Source organism: Sorex araneus, chromosome X (genome assembly GCF_027595985.1).
Source record: "Sorex araneus isolate mSorAra2 chromosome X, mSorAra2.pri, whole genome shotgun sequence".
Classification (NCBI taxonomy): domain Eukaryota; kingdom Metazoa; phylum Chordata; class Mammalia; order Eulipotyphla; family Soricidae; genus Sorex; species Sorex araneus.
This window is the reverse complement of record NC_073313.1, coordinates 105,095,164-105,114,907: the sequence shown is the minus strand read 5'-3', so window position 1 is coordinate 105,114,907 and position 19,744 is coordinate 105,095,164. Positions and strand designations below refer to the sequence as shown.

Below are 19,744 nucleotides of genomic sequence, written 5' to 3'. Positions count from 1 at the left end.
CCAGGTTCAATCCCCAGCATTCCATATGGTCCCCAGGAATAACCCTGAGCACCACTGGGTGTGGAAAAAAAGTAAATTTTACTAGGGAGCAAGTTACAATCAATTACACACTCTGGTATAATTTCAATATCAGACCTTTGGAGAATTGTGGAGGTATTTTATGGTTCTTATTACTAGTTCCAATTAGAGAAACAGACACTGGGATTGTTTAAAAATATAATTTCCTGACAGAAATGTAATCACAAAAGTTTGTAAGTCTGTAACTGTATCTCACGGTGATTCATTAAAAAAATAAAAAAGATACTTTCTTAAGTGGGAGAAAATACTTTCATACAATACATGAAACAAAGGGTTGCTATCAAAGACCTAAATATATATATATATATATATGTATATATATATATTTACGTATATATATCCTGTTGCATTAGGATCTCCACTAAAATATGCAAACTTCCTTTTCTGTTTTTCTCTTTCTTTTTTCCCTGCAGTTCCAGGGGTTGAACCCAAAGCCTCATACAAAATACTCTACCACTGAGCTCAATCCTTGGCATAACATATATTTCAATGTATACTGAGTGCCCTCTCAAAGAAAAATCAAAGTAAGAGGTTTCCTCTGGGGAGCTGAATTATGAATGGTAACATGGTGCTTCACTATCTGTGTTGAGACAGCACCAAGTTGAGGCACACAAGTTAGGAATTAGGAGATGAGTTCATTTCAATCCCTATTCACAACCTCCCTCTTGGAGAGCCCGGCAAGCTACCGAGAGTATCACGCCCACATGGCAGAGCCTGGCAAGCTACCCGTGGCATATATTCGATACGCCAAAAACGGTAACAAGTCTCACAATGGAGACGTGACTGGTGTCTGCTTGAGCAAATTGATGAACAATGGGACGACAATGCTACAGTGCACAATCTTCATTGCACACCTTCTCAGTTACAATTTTGTACAGCAACTTGATATGGTATGCATGCTACCAGAGCTTGGAGAGATAAATGCTACAATTTTAAATTTCAAATCTCACCCCGTGTCTGACATGAGATTTTTTGCTTTCTGAAAATTAAATTCTAATTCACATACCATAAAATATACCTTTAGAAAATTCAATACTTTGCATTATATTCACAAAGTTTGCCATCAGCAAAATTTAATTCCAGAACATTTTTATCACTCCAAATGAAGACGTCCATTAAGCAGACAGCCTATTCTCCTGTTTCCCCACCTCTCCACCCACACAGATTCAAGTAACTACAATTTGACTTTTCGTCTCTGCCTCTTCTAAGCAATTCATACAAATGAAAACATATCATCTGTGGTCTTTTGTGTCTGCCTCTTTTCACTTCATTAAATACGTTTAAGGTTGAACTGTGTTATCTCATGTTTCACTACATTATTTTAAATAACTGAATAATCATAATTTACTTTATATATACAAGGATGGCTACAATTTTTCAAATGGAAAATTATAAGGACGCAGATGAATTGAAACCTTCATACATTGCTGAAGGGAATGCACTATAAGAGAATATCACCATGGAAACATTTTGGCAATTCCTTAGGAAGTTCAACATAGAATGGTCAAATGACCCACCAATTCCATTCCAAGATATTTATCCCAAATTATTGAAAACAAAAAATCATTAAAAACAGGTATTCAAACAAAAATTCACATGAGATTGTTCATAAAAGCACTACAGGGGTTGGCGCAATAGCACAAACTACACTGCTGACCCAGATTCGATCCCCAACATCCCATATGTTCTCTTGAACACTGCTAAAAGTAATTCCTGAGTGCAGACTCAGGAGTAACCCCTAAGCATTTCCAAGTATGGTCCACAACACCCCCAAAATAAAAGCAGTATATAAAAAGAAAGAACCCAAATTTTCATCAGCTGATGAAGTGTTGTGCAAGTACGTATGCAATAGAATATCATATAAAAAAGATCAACTTCATTAATCACCAGGGAAATATATATAAAATCCGCACTGAGATATCATTTAATACCCAACAGAATTGTTTATATTTGGGGGGAACCTTCCCAACAGTGCCCAGGAGTCTGGAGACCACTGCCTGAGTTACTCAGCCCAACAGTGCTTGGGGAACCATGCCATGCTGGCAATCAAAGCTTGTACTCTAACCCTTTGTGTTATCTCCCCAACCCTTGAATGTTAATATTAAAATAACTGAAACTCCAAATGGTCATAAGGACATAGGATGGAGAGTAAAATGATACAAAGACATAGCAGTTTCACATAAAACAAAATATACACCTATATGTGACCCAATAATTCCATTCCTAGTAAGAATAATACAATATATGTCCACAAAAAGAATTGTACAATGGGGCTGGAGCGATAGCATAGTGGGTAGGGCGTTTGCCTTGCACGCGGCCGACCCGGGTTCGAATCCCGGCATCCCATATGGTCCCCTGAGCACCGCCAGGAGTAATTCCTGAGTGCAAAGCCAGGAGTAACCCCTGAGCATCGCCGGGTGTGACCCAAAAAGCAAAAAAAAAAAAGAATTGTACAAGAATGTCTATAGCAGTCTTATGTACAATATAGTTCAAAGTGGAAAAAGTTTAGAAGGTAGCCATAGGCACTGATATGTATAAGCAAACTGATATTCCATACAATATCCATACTCAGCAATGAAAGGAACTTATGTGCTTATATAATCAATGATGCAGATAAATCATTATGTAGAGGGAAGCTTTATGTAAAGAGTACATTCTATATAATCCCATTTATATGAAGTTTCAGAACATGTAAACTAATCTATCACAATAGGTCAAAATAGTGACTACATTTCATAGTGTTGTAGAGGGGTTAACTGCAAAGGGACAACTATATAGGGCTGGAGAGCTAGTATAGCAGGTAAGGTGTTTGCCTTGCATGAGGCTGACCCAGATTCAATCCCCTGCACCAAATAATGGCCCCGAGCACCACCAGGAGTGATCTCTGAGCAAAGAGCCAGGAGGAAGCCTTGAGCATAGGCTGGTGTGCCCTCCAAAGTAAACATAAATAAAACATTAATTTTATACATTTCTTGATAAAAGTTTCAGTTTAGTTTTCAAAACTCATTCCATAAAATAACTGGATGAGGGAATGGAATGTTTTAAAGGGGGGGATGCCCTGATCAACCAGAGTATATACTACCCAGAGTATAGGGAGGAGAAGGAAAGAAAGAGTGGAGGTGATGGTGAGAAAAACAAAAGAGATGTAATGGGGCCCAGTCAGGGGACTCAGGTACAAAGATGGCATTAAGGAATGATAGATCCAAATATCCAAACCAGAGTCAACTACACTGAAATTGAGACCCGAACTTTAATAACCAAACTTAGAAAAGTGCTTGTCAAGAGGACAGTCTGGAGGGGGTAAATATGGGAGGGAACCTGGGGACACTGGTGGAGAGAAATTGACACTGGTGGTGGTGGGACTGGTGCAGCAATATTGTATGTGTAAAATTCAACTATGAATAACTTTGTAAATTACAGTGCCTTAATAAAAAATATGGAAAAAAACTCATCCAGTGGAACACTTCAAGCTTTTATATTTCATTATAAGTAAATCCTATCTGCAAAAAATTCATAAAGAAATATTTCTAGATATGTATATTGAAGGGCATGGGGTAAATAGCAGTTGAAAATTACTCTGAATGCATAAAATCTAAGATGAACTAATGAAGTAACAGATATTGTGATAAAACAAATAAAACAAAATGTACAAAACATAAAATCTAAGTATTCTTCTCACCGTCACCTCCACTCTTTCTTTCCTTCTCCTCCCTATACTCTGGGTAGTATATACTCTGATTGACCAGGGCATTTAAGTATTATCTGGGCTGGAGCGATAGCATGGCGGGTAGACTGTTTTCCTTGCACAGAGGAATTGACCCGGGTTCAATTCCTCTGTCCCTTTCGGAGAGCCTGACAAGCTACTGAGAGTATCTCGCCCACATAGTGAAGGCTATCAAGCTACCCATGGAGTATATGATATGCCAAAAACAGTAACAAGTCTCACAATGGAGACATTACTGGTGCCTGCTCGAGCAAATCGATGAGCAACAGGATTACGGTGATACAGGGAAGTATTATCTATATGGGTACACACTGAACATTTCTGTGTGTTTAAAAATTATCGGGGGGAAGTAAGAAGAGGCAGGTGGAAAGTAACAGGGATAGGGACAACGGCCTTGGCACATCAGCGATGTATTGTATAACTACATATCGGAACCACAGAACTAGCACAGAAAGCATAAGATCCAAACTACAACAACCAAAATTTAAAATGTACCTCTCAAGAAGGCACACTGGAGAGCGGGAGGGAAACTGAAACATTGGTGGAAGGAAGTTGACACTGGCAATCAGAAAGGTGGTGGAAAACTATATGCCTGAAACACTAAAACTCAATATGGATAACTGCATAAGTTATGGTGCCTCGATTTGAAATATAGAAAACCAAAATAAATAAATAACAATTAAATAAAATGTTGAGGATGAAAGCTCTATGGGAAGTAATAGAAATACATTATGTACTTTAATTAGAAATCTAGAAAAATTGGAAGTAAAATAATTATTTCACTGAAAGAGATAGATGACAGAGATATAGCTTGAAAAACTAGAGCACAGGCTTTGCATGGAAAATCTAGGTTCAAATCCCCTGTATCTATCTCATGGTGTCCCAAATTCTTCCAAATATGTCCCCAAAACAACAAAAGTCAGATATAAAGGTAATATAACAGGTATTTTTTAAAAAAAAAACTTAAAAGAGTGGGCCCAAGAGACAATTAGAACAGTTTTTTTTTTTTTTTGCTTTTTGGGTCATACCCAGTGATGCTCAGGGGTTGCTCCTGGCTCTTCCCTCAAGAATTACTCCTGGCAGTGCTTGTGAGACCATATGGGATGCTGGGGATTGAACCAGGTTGTCAGCATGCAAGGCAAACACCCTACCCACTGTACTATCGCTTGAGCCCCTAGAACAGCTTTCGTAGTGCACAGAGGACCTGGTTAAATCCTGAACACCTCATATAGTTCCCTGAGCACTTCAAGGAGTGATCTGAGAACAGAGCCAAAAGTAAACTTGAACACCGCAGAGTATGGCCCCAAAACTAAAACAAAACAAAAATACCTTAAAAGAAATTGGAGGTATAATCTAGTACAATGGTTGATCCTGATTGGCATAATGGTTTAAAAAAAAGTTATTTTCGGGGCTGGAGAGATAGCACAGCGGGTAGGGCGTTTGCCTTGCACGCGGCCGACCTGGGTTCAAATCCCAGCATCCCATATGGTTCCCTGAGCATGGCCAGGGGTGATTCCTGAGTGCAGAGCCAGGAGTAACCCCTGTGCATCGCCAGGTGTGACCCAGAAAGCAAAAAGAAAGATAAATAAATAAAAAATAAAAAAGTTCTTTTCATAAACATTTAAAAATCTAAATAAAATTTTTTAAAAAATAAAAATCTAAATATATGTTGTGTATTAGAAAGATAATGGCATTATTATAATTTTAGCAGATATCCTTTTGATATAATTTTGTGATAGATAGATAAGTATTTAGGAGTAAAATCCCATGACTTTAGTGATTAGCCTAAAATATTCCAGCATAAAAGAGGTGAAAGTCCATGTGTCACTTAGAGGAGAAAAAGTGATGAATAAAACTTTATAACCATTATTGCTTTACAAAGTTTCAAAAGAAGGGCCCAAAATATAGCACAGTGGTAGTCCTTATGCAGCTGATTCAGATTCAATCAAATTTATGGTACCTCTGAGGCTGGTAAAGATTGATCCTTGAGCACAGAGCCAGGAGCCAGAGCCTGAGTACAGCTGGATGTGGTCCAAACACCAAAAAAGCCTCAAAAGAACAGTTCAAACTGTATTTTTGGTATTGAGTCCCTAAATAGAACTATGACACTGGGTTCCTCTGAACTTTAATTCTGTTTTAATTCAAAGCAATTTGCTTTCATCATTTAAGTTCTTAATTGCTGTGCTTCGGAATCAATTTATTTATTTTATGCCTCTCCCGGACACGACTACAGAGCAAGTCTTGTGTTAAAAGCCCAGTGTGACCATACCATCATGTGTCTTACTGGTTTTTTTAATTAAATCCATTTGATAAGAAAGGGCACTAAATTGTTAAGTGTGAAAAATGTACAAGCTAAAATGCATTTAACTTAATAAAGGGAGACAGCCAGAAACCCACCATAATCATACTTGATAAACTGTTTGAAGTGTTTTGAGTAAAGAAAGATATTAGTGTATGTTGGACACTATTTGTTACTATTCAATGTTCTACTTGATATTCTGGACAATGTATTGATCAAAAAAAATACAGATGTGGCTCAGTAGCAGAGCACCTGCCTTACAGGCATGAGGTTGAGAGTTGGCTTCCCCAGAGCCACCAGATATAGCTGCAAATGATCCCACCAGTGCTGCCATTAGAATGGCAGACACAACAAGTGTGCAATCTGGTATGCATCCCCACAACCAAGCTTATGACCCCTGCAGGAGCCAAGAATGTATGCAAGCACTGCAACTAAGTGCTCGCCCCCTGCTCAGCGCCATAAGTCACTGGAAGTCATCATAACTAAGTGTGCAACTCTCTACATTGCAACAAAGAAAGGAAAGGGAAAGAAGGTAAAAAGAGAAAACACACTGTATATACAGATTGAGGGCAAAGAAATAAAACTATCAATATTCACCCCTAGTCCTTTGTTTCAACCTGGAGAATACCATGCTGTCATTTGAATACATCTATCTCTCCACTCCAGTTCTCTAAGTAAATTTATTTTAATAAACACTATCTTGCTTCACTAAAAATATTTCTATTTCACTTCTGCCTAGAGAATCCAATAGAACTAACATAGAATGACTAAAATGAGAGAATTCAGTCATGTTGTTGGGCACACAGTTGATTAAGAAAATCAGTAGTATTCCTCTCTAACCACAATAATTAAAATGTGAAAGAAAAAAGTCGTAATCATACCTAGAGAAAGGATAAAATGCCAGAAATAACAAAAACAAGACATTGTCAACACAATTATGGAGAAAAGTAAAAAACATTACTAAAGGGCTTAAAATGTTGAATACATAGAGAATCATACCACATTTATCCATAAAAAGGGATGTGTATAGGGGCCAAAGAGATAGTACAGTGGGTAGGGCACTTGCCTTAACACATGGAAAACCCAGGTTTAGTCCCTAGCACCCCATATGGTCTCCTGAGCTCTGCACAACGGTCCTAGAACATAAAGTCCTAAGCACCATCAGGTGTGGTCCAAGAAACAAAAAACAAAGGATGTGTATAGATCTATAAACTCATTGGGTGAAATTATAAGTGGCAGAAATATAATACAGAAATATTAAGATATATATACACACATATATATACATACATACTTTTGGCAGTACTTAGAATCAAACCCAGGATAATGCAAAGCCAGTGTTTTAACCCTGAGCCACATCCTTAGTTCACTATTTAGTTCTGAGGCCATACCTAGCATTGTTTAAAGTTTGCACCTGGCTCTGTTCTGAGGGGTCACTCCTGGAGGTGCTGGGGCCTATAAGCACTACCAGGGATTGATCTATAGTAAGTCGTATGCAAGGCAAGTGACTTTATCCCTGTACTATTTATCTGACCCCAATAATTTATACTTTTCACTAACACATTCAGACTGGAGAGATAGCACAGCAGCCTTGCACGTGGCTGACCCGGGTTCGATTCCTCCCTCCCTCTCGTAGAGCCCGGCAAGCTACTGAGAGTATCCTGTCCACATAGTAGAACCTGGCAAGCTACCCATGGCGTATTCAATATGCCAAAAACAGTAACGACAAGTCTCACAATGGAGACATTATTGGTGCCCGCTTGAGCAAATCGATGAACAACGGGATGAAAGTGTGACAGTGCTACAGTGCTACTAACACATTATAGAAGGCTAAATATTTTTTTGTGTTTATAGGTCTGTCTGAAAATGTTTTCAATTGAATAGGAATAGAAAAGGATTAGAACACACAGGTGGTAAGCATTAACCTAACTGTTTAGTCTTTTAGTTTGTAAACCAATACAAACTCAAAGAATTTAACTAAATGAAAATAGAAATAAATAAACAGTCTGGGAGAAGTTAAGAATAGCTGTAGAGGAAGAAGCAGGGGGGAAATCAACAAGAGGTTTTCATTTTACTGGTAATATTTTAATCCTTGAACGAAAAATCTATCTGTATGTTCCATATGAGTAAATATGTCATAGAACCTAATATGGCCCTGTGCCCCACTAGGAGTGATCCCAGAACACAGCTAGTAGTAAGTCCTGAGCACTGAACAAAACAAAAATATTTTTTAATCTGCTTCATGATACAGTCCAATGATGTAAAACATAATGTTCATAAGTCACTGTCACTGTCATCCCATTGCTCATCGATTTGCTCGAGCGAGCACCTGTAACATCTCCATTGTGAGACTTGTTATTACTGTTTTTGGCATATCGAATATGCCACGGGTAGCTTGCCAGGATCTCGGGCGAGATACTCTCGGTAGCTTGCCGGGCTCTCCGAGAGGCGGAGGAATCAAACCTGGGTCAGCCGCATGCAAGGCAAACACCCTACTTGCTGTGCTATCGCTCCAGTCCGTAAGTACTTTTTAAAAATTGAATCACTGTGAGAGAAACCCTTACAAAGTTGTTCATGATTAAGCTTCAGTTGGACAGTATTCCAACACCCGTCCCTCCATCTCCCACCCCCTGCCTGCCTCTATGGCAGGCGATTTTCTTCTCTTTCTCTCTATTTTTGTCTCTGTCTCTCTTACTCTCTCTTCTTTTGGGAATTGTGGTTTGCAATACTGATAGTGAAGGGTTATCAAGAATATCCTTTGCTGGGGCTGGAGTGATAGCACAGTGGGTAGGGTGTTTGCCTTGCACGCGGCCGACCCGGGTTTGAATCCCAGCATCCCATATGGTCCCCTGAGCACCGCCAGGGGTGATTCCTGAGTGCATGAGCCAGGAGTGACCCCTGTGCATCGCTGGGTGTGACCCAAAAAGAAAAAAAAAAAGAATATCCTTTGCTACTTTCTACACTGAGTACTTTTAATTTATATAAATGCATGGCAAGATGGCTGAACATATAAAACTATTGAAAATTATTTGGTTTATTCTGGTGTTTGTTTTGTTTTGGGGCCACACCAGCTGTTCTCAGGGTTTACTCCTACCTTTGCACTCGTGGATCACTCCTGGCAAAGTGGGAACATATTATGTGGTACCAGGGATCAAACCTAGGTTGGCTGAGTGCAAGGCAAGTGCCTTACTCCTGGTACTCTCTGCCCATTTATTATGTCTTTTCTAAGAATTATAGAATAATAAATAGGAAGGGATAGAAAAGGCAAAGAATATTTATTCTCTATATCTGTGTTTTAATTCAGTCATTTTTGTTATTGTTTTTAGTTGCAAGGACAACATCTGGCAGTATTAGCAGAGCTACGTACTGTGGGGGATAGAAGCAAGGACTTCATCTTTTATTCTCTACCAAGTCAAGGACTATACATAGTCCTACTAATTCAATCTTTAATCATGAAAATCTGCTTCTATATTACTGGGAAATGAAAAGATAAAGACATTTTCGGGGTGGAAAGGAGTACAGTGGTTAAATCACTTTCCTTGTACTCTCAGCCAAGCCAAGTTTGATTTCTGACATAGCCAGGAGCAATCCATGAAAACAAATCCCTGAGCACTGCCCAAGCAATCCTTGAGCAGTGTCGAAGTGTGACACAAATAATTCCCCTCAGGGGGCTGGAGCGATAGCACAGCGGGTAGGGCGTTTGCCTTGCACGCGGCCGACCCGGGTTCGATTCCCAGCATCCCATATGGTCCCCTGAGCACGTCCAGGAGTAATTCCTGAGTGCAGAGCCAGGAGTAACCCCTGTGTATCGACAGGTGTGACCGAAAAAGAAAAAAAAAAACAAAAAAAACAAAAAAAAAAAACAAATAATTCCCCTCAAAAAAGATAAAGATACTGCATAGATTTTGTTCAGTAGAGAAATCTAGCTTTTCTACTATATATCTATTGATTTATCCCAAATACATCTATTTGGGTTTGCATACTTATGCATACCTTGTTTTATTTTATTGTGCTTCACTGTGTGCTTTTCAGATATTGCATTTTTAACAAATGGGAAGTTCGTGGCAATCCTACTTTTTCTTTTTGCCTTTTTTGAGTCACACCTGCATTGCACAGGGCTTACTCCTGGCTCATGCACTCAGGAATTACTGCTGGCGGTGCTCGGGGGACCATATGGGATACTGGGAATCGAACCCGGGTCAGCCGCGTGCAAGGCAAACGCCCTACCCACTGTGCTATCGCTCCAGCCCCTGTGGCAATCCTGCTTTGAGCAAGTTTTTGGGCAACATTTTTCCAGTAGCATGTTTTCACTCTTTGTCTTGTCTCATTTAATTAAGGTATGTAGGTTTTTTTTTTAAATACACAGTTCTACTGAACATTCAAGAGATTTATAGAACAGTGTAACAATAAGGTTTTCTATCTTGAAAAATAAAAAGTCATGACTTAATTGCAATATTAATTGTATTGTGTTAGTCTGGAACAGCATCTACAATATTTCTTAGATGTGTATATATATTCTAATATATACATGCAAAAACATAAGTTGGACTTTGACAATTCATATATTTCTATGCTGTTTCTTTTTTGATAATGAGCATAAGATAATGAACATAAATGCTATGGTCATCTTTTCACCATATATACATATATATCAAATCATTACGTTGTACACTTTAAAAATACTAGCATACAATGTTTGTTTTTGGTTTGGGGGGCACATCCAGTAGTAGTCAGGGCTTACTCTTGTCTATACTTAGGGATCACTCCTAACAGGGCACCAGGGGTGCCAGGGATAGAACCCAGGTTGGCAACATGCAATATAAGTGCCCTACCTGCTATGCAGTCTCTCTGGGCCCTAAAATGCAATATTATGTGTTGATTATAATCTCTTTAAAACTGGTGAAGCTATATGTACAAATACTGATAAATCTGCTAACATCATTCAGTTTATCAAAAACCTTTAATAGATATTTTCATCCTCCTTGGGTAAAGCTCCAAATAACTAAGGGGATCTGTCATGTAGCCAAAGCTCACAATATTGCTCCCCCCATTCTTATTATGCTCTGATCACAGGAGATACCTTTCACTTGTTCAAGTTTTAGCTTCTGGCCTCAATATAATACTCTTTGTTTCCTGTAACTGGGACACTATTTCACCCACTCACCTCTCAGCTTCCTCTACCTACCCCCATTTCATTTTTCAGTGTTTATCTCCAGGAATCCTTCCCTGATTTTTCAGTCAGGACCTGGTCCTCCCATTACAAGCATGATCAGACTGGATGCTTAAAGAAGGTAAAGTGACATGCATGCAACTTGTATCACTGTTGTCCCGTTGCTCATCCTTTGTTCGAGTGGGTGCCAGTAACGTCTCATTCGACCCTGTCACGTTCAGAGTCAGGGGAATGAGGTCCATTATTGTTACTGTTTTGGGCATATCAAATATGCCACAGGCAGCTTGCCAGGCTCTGCCGTTCGAGATTCTGCATGCAACCTATCAGTAAAATTATTGATAGTGTCTAAAAGTTGGGGGGTGGAGAAAAAAATAAAACTGCCTGCCATAGAGGCAGGTTAAAGGGCAGGAGAGAAAATGGGGACATTGGGGCTGGAGTGATAGCACAGCGGGTAGGGCGTTTGCCTTGCACGCGGCCGACCCGGGTTCGATTCCCAGCATCCCATATGGTCCCCTGAGCACCGCCAGGGGTAATTCCTGAGTGCAGAGCCAGGAGTGACCCTTGTGCATCGCCAGGTGTGACCCAAAAAGCAAAAAAAAAAAAAAAAAAAATGGGGACATTGGTGGAGGGAAGCAGACACTGGTGAAGGGATTGGTGTTGGAACACTTTATTCCTGAAACTCAATAGTGAATTATTTTGTAACTCTGTAATTCAGGGTAATTCAATAAAAACACTCTTTTCAAAAACACAGTGTTTGTCTTGAACATGCTGATCCTGAGAACTTCTGGTTGTTGCCCCAACACTCTCCCCAACCCAGACCAGCCTCCCAATATTATTTAGAATCCTTATTTTTCCTTCACAGCTCTTAGCAGTTTTCTGTTTATATTGGGACTAGTCATATCTGCTATCACTCCTACTCGATTGTAAAACTCCATGGCAGCAGGAATCTTGATCTTGCCGTCAAATATGAGCTCAGTGCGTATTTGTGAAATAAATGTTTCCTGTTAATTGCAGTGGACTTTGGCTTTGGCACTAGCTCAATTGTCTTTTCCATTCCAAATCTTACTGTCCATGTACTACCAGGGCTGGGAGTATGACTCACCCCAACATTTCAACAACCTCTGGCCACATAACACTCCCCATTCCTTTTCTAATCATCAGTGTTCTGGACAACCTAATTAGCATGGCAATTGTTCTGCTTAAGAATTCCTGAGCTTCACAATCCCAATGTCTGACTTCAACCACTTCCTTTCCCTATTACTTATATTTTCTCACAAAACTCACTTTTCATTCCATCAAGCATTCTCACCCTGGACCAGAGAGACAGTCCAGGGGGTAAGGAACTGGCCTTGCATGCAGCCAACCTCGGGTCTATCTCTGGCACTGCATATGATACCCTAAGTAAGGCCAGGAGTAATTCCTGAGCATAAGCCCTGAGCACCAACAGGTGTGGCCCCAACTCCCCTCCAAATAAAGAACTTTCACCCTTTAATTTCTCTCATTCTCCAGCTCTTTACCATCTCATTGCTTTGTTCCCTATCCAGCATAGAATCGTGGGCCCTCACTCCTGTTAGCCCCCTTCACAGATCTTATAATTTCCAGATTACCATGTATTTAACAGTTTCTAAGAGTCATTCTACATATGTTATTTCTTTAAGTTCTCACAATACTTGTATGAAATAGAGAGTAACATTATCTCCTTTAATAGATAAGAAAAATAATTTTTGAAAAGGCAGTTATGGACCTCACCTGCAGTGCTGGGGATTCACTCTTAGTAGTACTTGATGGTCCAGGCAGTGCTAAGGATCGAAGTTGGGGCTGTAGCATGCAAAGTATGTGCTCTGGCACTTTGAGCTATCTCCCCAGCTCGAGAAAAAAGATTTTGGGGGTTATTTTTATTTTAGGTACTATGATTTGCAACATTGATAATGGTAAAGATTCGTGCATAAAACATTCCAACAGCACACCCTCCAACAGAGCATCAGCTTCCCTCTACCATTTTTCCAGGGTTCCCCAGAGCCCAGCCTGCCCTCCTGGTGGTAATGTCAGTTGGTCCAGACATTTTAAGAAAAATAATTCTTCTGTTATATTTTCTTCGGGAGCCATATCTAGAGGTGCTCAGGGCTTACTACTGATGTTTTGTTCAGAGGGGGCCCTGTGGAATGCCAGGGACTGAACCCAGGTTGGTAATGTGCAAGGCAAGAAAATTTACTGGCTGTATTATAACCCTGGCCCAAGAAAAGAATTCTTTTTCCCATTAACTATATATACATCGATTTCATTTATTTATATTATTTATTTTTAATTTTATTAAAATACCATGATTTCAAAGTTATTCATAGTTGAGTTTTAGGTATACTATGTACCAGCAGTAATTCCTAAAGTAATGTACCCGAGGTTACAACAGGAGAAAATGTACAAAACAGAAAGTAGTAGAAAGTTGCATTCTGCACAAGACGTGTCTGCCACAAAGGACTTGGCTCTGAGCCAGCAAGGTTATTTTCTTGTTCTGAGGAAAAGACAGCTCTGACTCCAAGACAGAGAAGGAAGATGAGAGAAGCAGGTGAATGTATAGGTTTGAATAGGACCACATTCATCCAGGACTAACCATTAGCCACCTGAAAATCTCAAAGAACTCAAACTAAAGTCCCACTTACTTGAGACTAGTGACTTTAGAGATGAACTTACCGACTCTTTGGCTGGAGATGGCACTGTTATGTATGTCTAGAAGAGACCAAAACAAAATCAACAGTATTAGAATGCATTCTTTCGGGGAACAGGGTATATAGTACATTAGGTGAGGGGAGTTGCTTGCCTAATATGAGGCTGTGTCAGCTTCGATCCCTGGTAACACATGTGGTTCCCCCAAACCCTTCCTGGAGTGATTCTGGGGCTCAGAGCCAGGAGAAAGCCATGCACACAGCGGAGTGTGTCCCGAAAATAAAAGGAGAGGGCAGGAGTGGGGAGGAAGGGGAGAAGAGGGGGCAGGAGGAGGAGGAGAGAAAAAGGGAGAAGGACAAGGGGGGAGGAAGAGGAGGATGGGGAGGAGTAGGGTAAAGGGGGAGGAAGGTGAGGAGGATGGAGAGGAGGAAGAGGAGGAAGGGAAGGAAAAGGGGGAGGAGGGGAAGAGTGGGAATAAGGAGGGGATGTGGGAGAGGAGTAGGAGAGAGGAGGGAAGAAAAGGGAGAGAAGGAGCTATAAAAGAGAGGAGAGGAGAAGGGAGAAGAAGCGGGGAGAGAATGAAAGAGGAAGAAGAGACGAGGAAGGAGAGGAGGAGGGTAAGGGGAAGAGGAAGAGGGGAGGAGGAGGAGAGGGATAGGGTGCAGGAGGAAGAAGGAGAAGGGAGGCAAATGTGTGGCAAGGAGAATGGGGAGAAGGAGGAATGGGAGGAGGGAGCAGGAGGCAGGAAGAGAACTAAAGACAGGGCAGAGGAGGAGGGGGGAGAAGAGGAGGAGGGGAGAAGGAGGGGAAGGAAAGGGGAGAAGGGGAGAGCATGAGAGTGGGGAGGAGAAGATGAGGGTGGTTGGAGGAGGGAGGAGGAGCGGGAGGAGAAAGGAAGAGAAGGAGGAGAGGAGGCTGAGGAGAGTAGAAGAGAAGGAGAGAAGATGTGGAGGAGGTAGTAGGAGGGGGAGGAAGTTGGAGGAGAGAGAATGAGGAGGGGAGGATGAGGGGGATGGGGAGGAGAAGGCAGGTGGAAGAATGGGGAAGAGCAGGGAGAAGGAGAAGGGGCATGAGGAGGAGGAGGAGGAGGTAGGAGGAGCAGGAGGAGAGGTAAAAGGAAGTGGAGAAGAACAGAGAATGATTGAGGAGGGGAAGGGGAGTAGCGCCAGTAGAAGGGGGAGGAGGAGGAGGGGCAGGAGAAGAGGGAGGAAGATGAAATAGGAAGAGGAGGATAGAGACTGAGTGGTAAGAGAAGGGGGAGGAAGATGAGGTGGGACGAGGAGGAGAGAATAGGGAGACCAGGCGGGTGGGGGAGGAGAAGAGAGAGAAGAGACAGAATGGGGAGGAAAAGAGGGAGGAGGAAGAGGAGGACAGGAAGAGGAAGGGGAGAAGTGAGGAAAAGGAGAGGGGTAGAAGTGGAGGGGCAAGAAGGGGGAGGAGAACATGGAGGAGCAGGAGGAAGGAGGAGGGAATGGAAGGTGAGGGAGGAGAAAGAGAGAGGAGGAGAGAAGAGGAGGGGAAGGATAATGGGGCAGAGGAAAGGAGAGGCAGGAGGGGAGAATTAGAAGGGAAGAGAAGGGGAGGAGAAAGTGGAGTCAGAGAAGGGCTAGAAGGGGAGGTGGAAGGAGGAGAAGGTAGAGGGATGAGAAAGAGGAATCAGGAGGAGTAAGAAGAGTGGAGACAGGAGATGAGGAGGAGAAGGCAAGAACAGTGTAAAGAAGGAGCAGGAGGAGGGGAGGAAGGAGGGGAGGGGAGGAGAGAAGGAAGAGAAGGTTGAAGAAGAAATGGAAGAGGAGGAGAGGAGGGGGATTAGAGGGGAGGAGGAGGGACAAAAAAGGGAGAGTAGAAGTAGGATGAGAAAGAGGAAGGAAAAGGGGAAGAGAAGGGGAAGAGGAGGGGGACTAGAATGGGAGGAGGGTGGAAAATGGGAGGAAAAAGGGGAAGGGGAGGAGATGCTGGGGAGGGGAGGATGAGGAGGGTAGGAGAAGTGGGGAGTACGGGAAAGAAGAATAGGTGGTAGGAGAAATAGGGGTAGAAAACAGGAGGAGGGAGGATGGAGAATGGGGAGAAAAGGGGGGAGGAGGTGTGGAGAGGTGGAATGAAGGAGGTGGAAGAGGGGGAAAAGAAGAGGAGGAGGGGGCGGAGGAAAAGGGAGGAGAGAGAAGAGAGGAAAAGGGAGGAGGGAGGAGAGATGAGGGGGGTGTGAACGGGAGAGGAGGTGCAGAAGAGACCAGATTGGGGAGGGGGAGAGGGGGAGGGGAGGAGGAAGGAGGAGAAAGGGAAAAGGAGGTGGGCAGTAGGAGGGGGAGGAGAAAAGGGAAGAGGACAGAGGAGGAGGAGGGGGAGGAGAGGGGAAGAGAAAGGGGCAAGAGAAGGGGAGGAGGAAGGAGGATAAGGAAGAAGAGAAAGGAGAAAGGGGGAGAAGGAGGAGGGCGAGGAGGAAGGAGGAAGGAAGAGGAGGGGACATGGGGGAAGAGTATGAGAAAAGAAGAGTAGGGGAGGAGAAAGAGGGGAAGAATGGGAAAAGGGAGGAGAAGGAAGAGTGGGGAGGAGGAGCAGGAGTAGGAGTAGTATGGGGAGGAGAATGGTGGAGGAATTGGGAGAGGGGGAAGGAGGAGGGAGGAGGAGGAGGGGAATGGAGAGAGAGGCAGAGTGCGGAACAGGGGAGAAGGGGGAGAAGTGAGGAGGAGAAGAGGGAGGTGGGGAGGAGGAAAGAGGAGGAGAAGGGGAAGAGAAGGCCGAGGAGAGGGAAGAGAAAGAAGAGGAGAAGAGGAGATGTAAGGAGATTGAGGAGGAGTGGGAGGAGGAGGTGAGGAGAAGTTATGGAGGGACTAAGAGGTGGGGAGAAAGGGAGGCGGGAGGAGGGGGAGGAGCAGAATGGGGGAAGAAGAGGGAAGAGAGAAGGGGAGGAGGGAGGAGGAGGCCAGAGGGGGAGGACAATGAGAAGGGAGAAGAAGGAAAGAGAAGAGGGGAGGTGGGACAGGAGTGAAAGGAAAGGGTGAGCAAGGGGAAGGAGGAGAGGAAGAGAGGAGGAGGAGAGGTAGGAGAATGGGAGGAAGCTTGAGTAGAATGGGTGAGAGGTGAAAGGAGGTGGAGGAGAAGTGGGAGGAGAGAGGAGGAGGAGGAGGGAGAGGAGCATGGGGGAGGAGGAGGGAAGGATGAGGAGGAGGGGGAAAGAGGAGCAGGAGGAGGAGGTCAGAAGAGAGAGGGAGAAAGGAGAGAAGGGAGGAGGAGGAATGGGGAGAAGGGAGGAGGAGGGGCAAAGGTGGAAGAGGGGAAGAAGTAGGGAGAAATGAAGGGAGGAGGAAGAAGGAGAGAAGGGGAGAAGGAAGGAGGCAGAGAGGGAGGAGGGGAGGAGGAGGAAGGAGAAGGGGAAGAGAGGGAGGAGGAGGGGATGGGACGATAAGAGGGAAGGAGGCAGAGGGGAGAGGAGAAGGGGAGGAGAAGGGGATGAGGGAGGAGGAGGATGGAAGAGGGAGGGGAGGAGGATGGGAGAAGAGGGATGAGAAATGGGGAGGATGAGGGGTAGGGGGAGGATGAGGGGTAGGAGGGAGGAGGAGTGAAGAGGTGGAGAAGAGAAGGTAGGGGGCAGGATGAGAGAGGAGGAGGGGTAAAGAGGAGTAGGAATAGTGGGTGGGACTAGACGGGAGAGGAGAATGGGGGGAGGAAGGGGAATGTGGAAAAGAATGGGGAGGAGGGGCAGGAGAAGGAGAGGAGGTGAAGGGGGAGAAGGATGAGGGGGGATGAGCAGGGGAGATGAGGAGGAGGGGGAGGTGGAGGAGGGGAGAAGTGGGAGGAGGATGAGGGTGAGGAGAAGGGAATAGGAAGAGGGGGGAGATGAGGGGGAGAGCAAGAAGAAGAATTCTTGGGGAATATGAATCTTACCTTTTCTGGATTTTTCTAACTATATTACCATTTAAATGCTTGCTCTGCTGGGGGCTGCTGGTCATCTGGGTTTATACTTCAGTATAAAATGCCTCGGTGAGCTACTGTGGCATTTTGTAAGTGAGGCGAGTGAGGCGCAGGAGCGACAGCACAACAGGTAGGGCACTTGCCTCGCCTCGTGCGTGACTGACCCGGGTTTCCACGCCCCTCCCCCCTCCCCCCCCCCCGCCCCCGGCACCACATAGGGTCCCCCGAGTCGGGCCAGGAGTGATTCCTGAGCCAGAGCTACAAATCAGCCCCGAGCACTGCTGGGTGTGGCCCAAATAAAAAAAAAGAGCCAAGTGAAGATCAATAAAATTGCGTCAGTGGGTCCTGGTAGAGCTGGGCCTGAACTCAAGTGTCCGGGCTCCTCCTGCTCTCTCACCCCACTGAGATCCAGCCCTGGGAGCCAACTCCCCCGCACACACACACACACACGCTGGTAGGGTTTTTTTTATTGGGGAGGCAGAAGTAGTGGAGGTGTGGAGTCAAACAAGAGCACAGACGGCTGTGCTCCCGCCCATCGGTGGCGGCCAGGCCGGCCGAGCTAGCAGAAGACGCAGCACCCTGCTTTTCCGGAGACGGTCTGAGATGGCCACGGGGGAGTGATCTGCAGTTACACGCCACCCTCGGCCGCCACCATAGCTGGCAGCCGCCGCCCGGCACCTGTTCCTCGTCTAGTCTCCCAGACTTCAGAGAAAGACACAATGGCCAACCCCGGCGGAATCTCTTCGGGGCTTTCACCCCCACTTAATCGGACTCGAAAATCTGATTTGATGAGTCCAGATGGCCATGTCGGGGCCCCCCAAAGCCCTCCGCAGATGCAACCAGTGACGTTTTGCCTGCCTGCCTTCTTTTCTCTTTCACTCTCCCTCCCTCTTTGGACAAGCAACAGTTTTCCTCGGATTTTTCAAACGGATCCTAGCTGCACTCGGCGCTTCCCGCCCCCCTCCGAAGAAATTTCAGAGTCAAAAGCTTAAGCCCTTAGCAACCAGAGCTCCCCCCCCCCCAACAACCCCCTTACCCCAACACCGGTCCCCACCACCACCGCCCCGCCCCCGTCAATCATCGTCCTTTCCGCTCTCCGGGTCCCTGCAGAATCTGCGCCAGAAGCCCCCTCCACTTACCGCATCACATCTGCGCCCCGAGATCGCGCTGCAGGCCCCCCACCCAAACGCACAAATACCCCCCTGCCCCCTACCCGCACCCGCAAAGTCGCCTCTCCCCTCGCCCTTCTCCCCCACTCCAGGACTGCTATCTCGGGCCGTCCTCCGCTTGCCTACCCCTGCTTGGCGGCCGTGAGGTCTCTTCCAGGCGTGCAAAGCTCTCCCCGAGCCCGCCGCAGCCCCTTCCCCGCTCCAGACAGGTCACGCTGGGCCGTCACTTCCCTCCTCGCCTCCAGAGAGACACCGGGAGGGGTGTGGCACCTCCAGGCTAGGACACGGTGCTTTCGGAAGACAGGGGAACCGTTTCTGTCCCCAGAGAGCTTGGGGGACAGGCGGGGGAGGTGCTCATTCTGGGCAAGATCACTCACCTGCGTCCTAGCTCCAGCTCGCTCTTCCCCTACTTCCTGCGGGAGGAAGGGATTCCGAGAGAGCCCAGGTCTTTGGGGCGGGGAAGGGGAAATGACTCAGAGAGGAGGCGGCTCAGAAGGAGGGGCCGGTCCAGAAAGGAGGACCTTGGGGAGAGGAAGGTAAAGAGGGAGGGGGGGAAAGATAGGAAAACTGCGGGGAAGGATGACTTTTTTCGAGGGTGGGTGCCTCCTCAGCAGTGCTCAGGGGGGGTTAGGGCCACTCTCTGAAATACTTGGCCCCCAGGGACTCCCAAGGCTACAGACACCCAGTGATGCTCACCCCATCAGGACAATGGGGTTTCTGGGCTTGGAACT

General features: G+C 44.9%; 1 protein-coding gene across 4 annotated transcripts in view; it reads right to left on the bottom strand.

Moving 5' to 3' along the window:
* LOC101541861 (NACHT, LRR and PYD domains-containing protein 12-like) overlaps positions 1-19,458 on the bottom strand; it is a 56,940-nt gene extending 37,482 nt beyond the window's left edge. Inside the window, exons 1-2 of one of the 4 annotated variants that reach the window (XM_055121667.1) lie at positions 19,391-19,458; positions 13,960-13,995 (exon numbers count right to left, since the gene is read on the bottom strand). The gene's annotated coding sequence lies outside the window, so the exon portion shown is untranslated. Of the gene's footprint in view, positions 1-13,020; positions 13,138-13,959; positions 13,996-19,139; positions 19,161-19,390 lie in introns of those variants that run through there. The other 3 variants (XM_055121670.1, XM_055121668.1, XM_055121669.1) reach the window with 3 other exon arrangements.
* Positions 19,459-19,744: the final 286 nt, after the last annotated feature.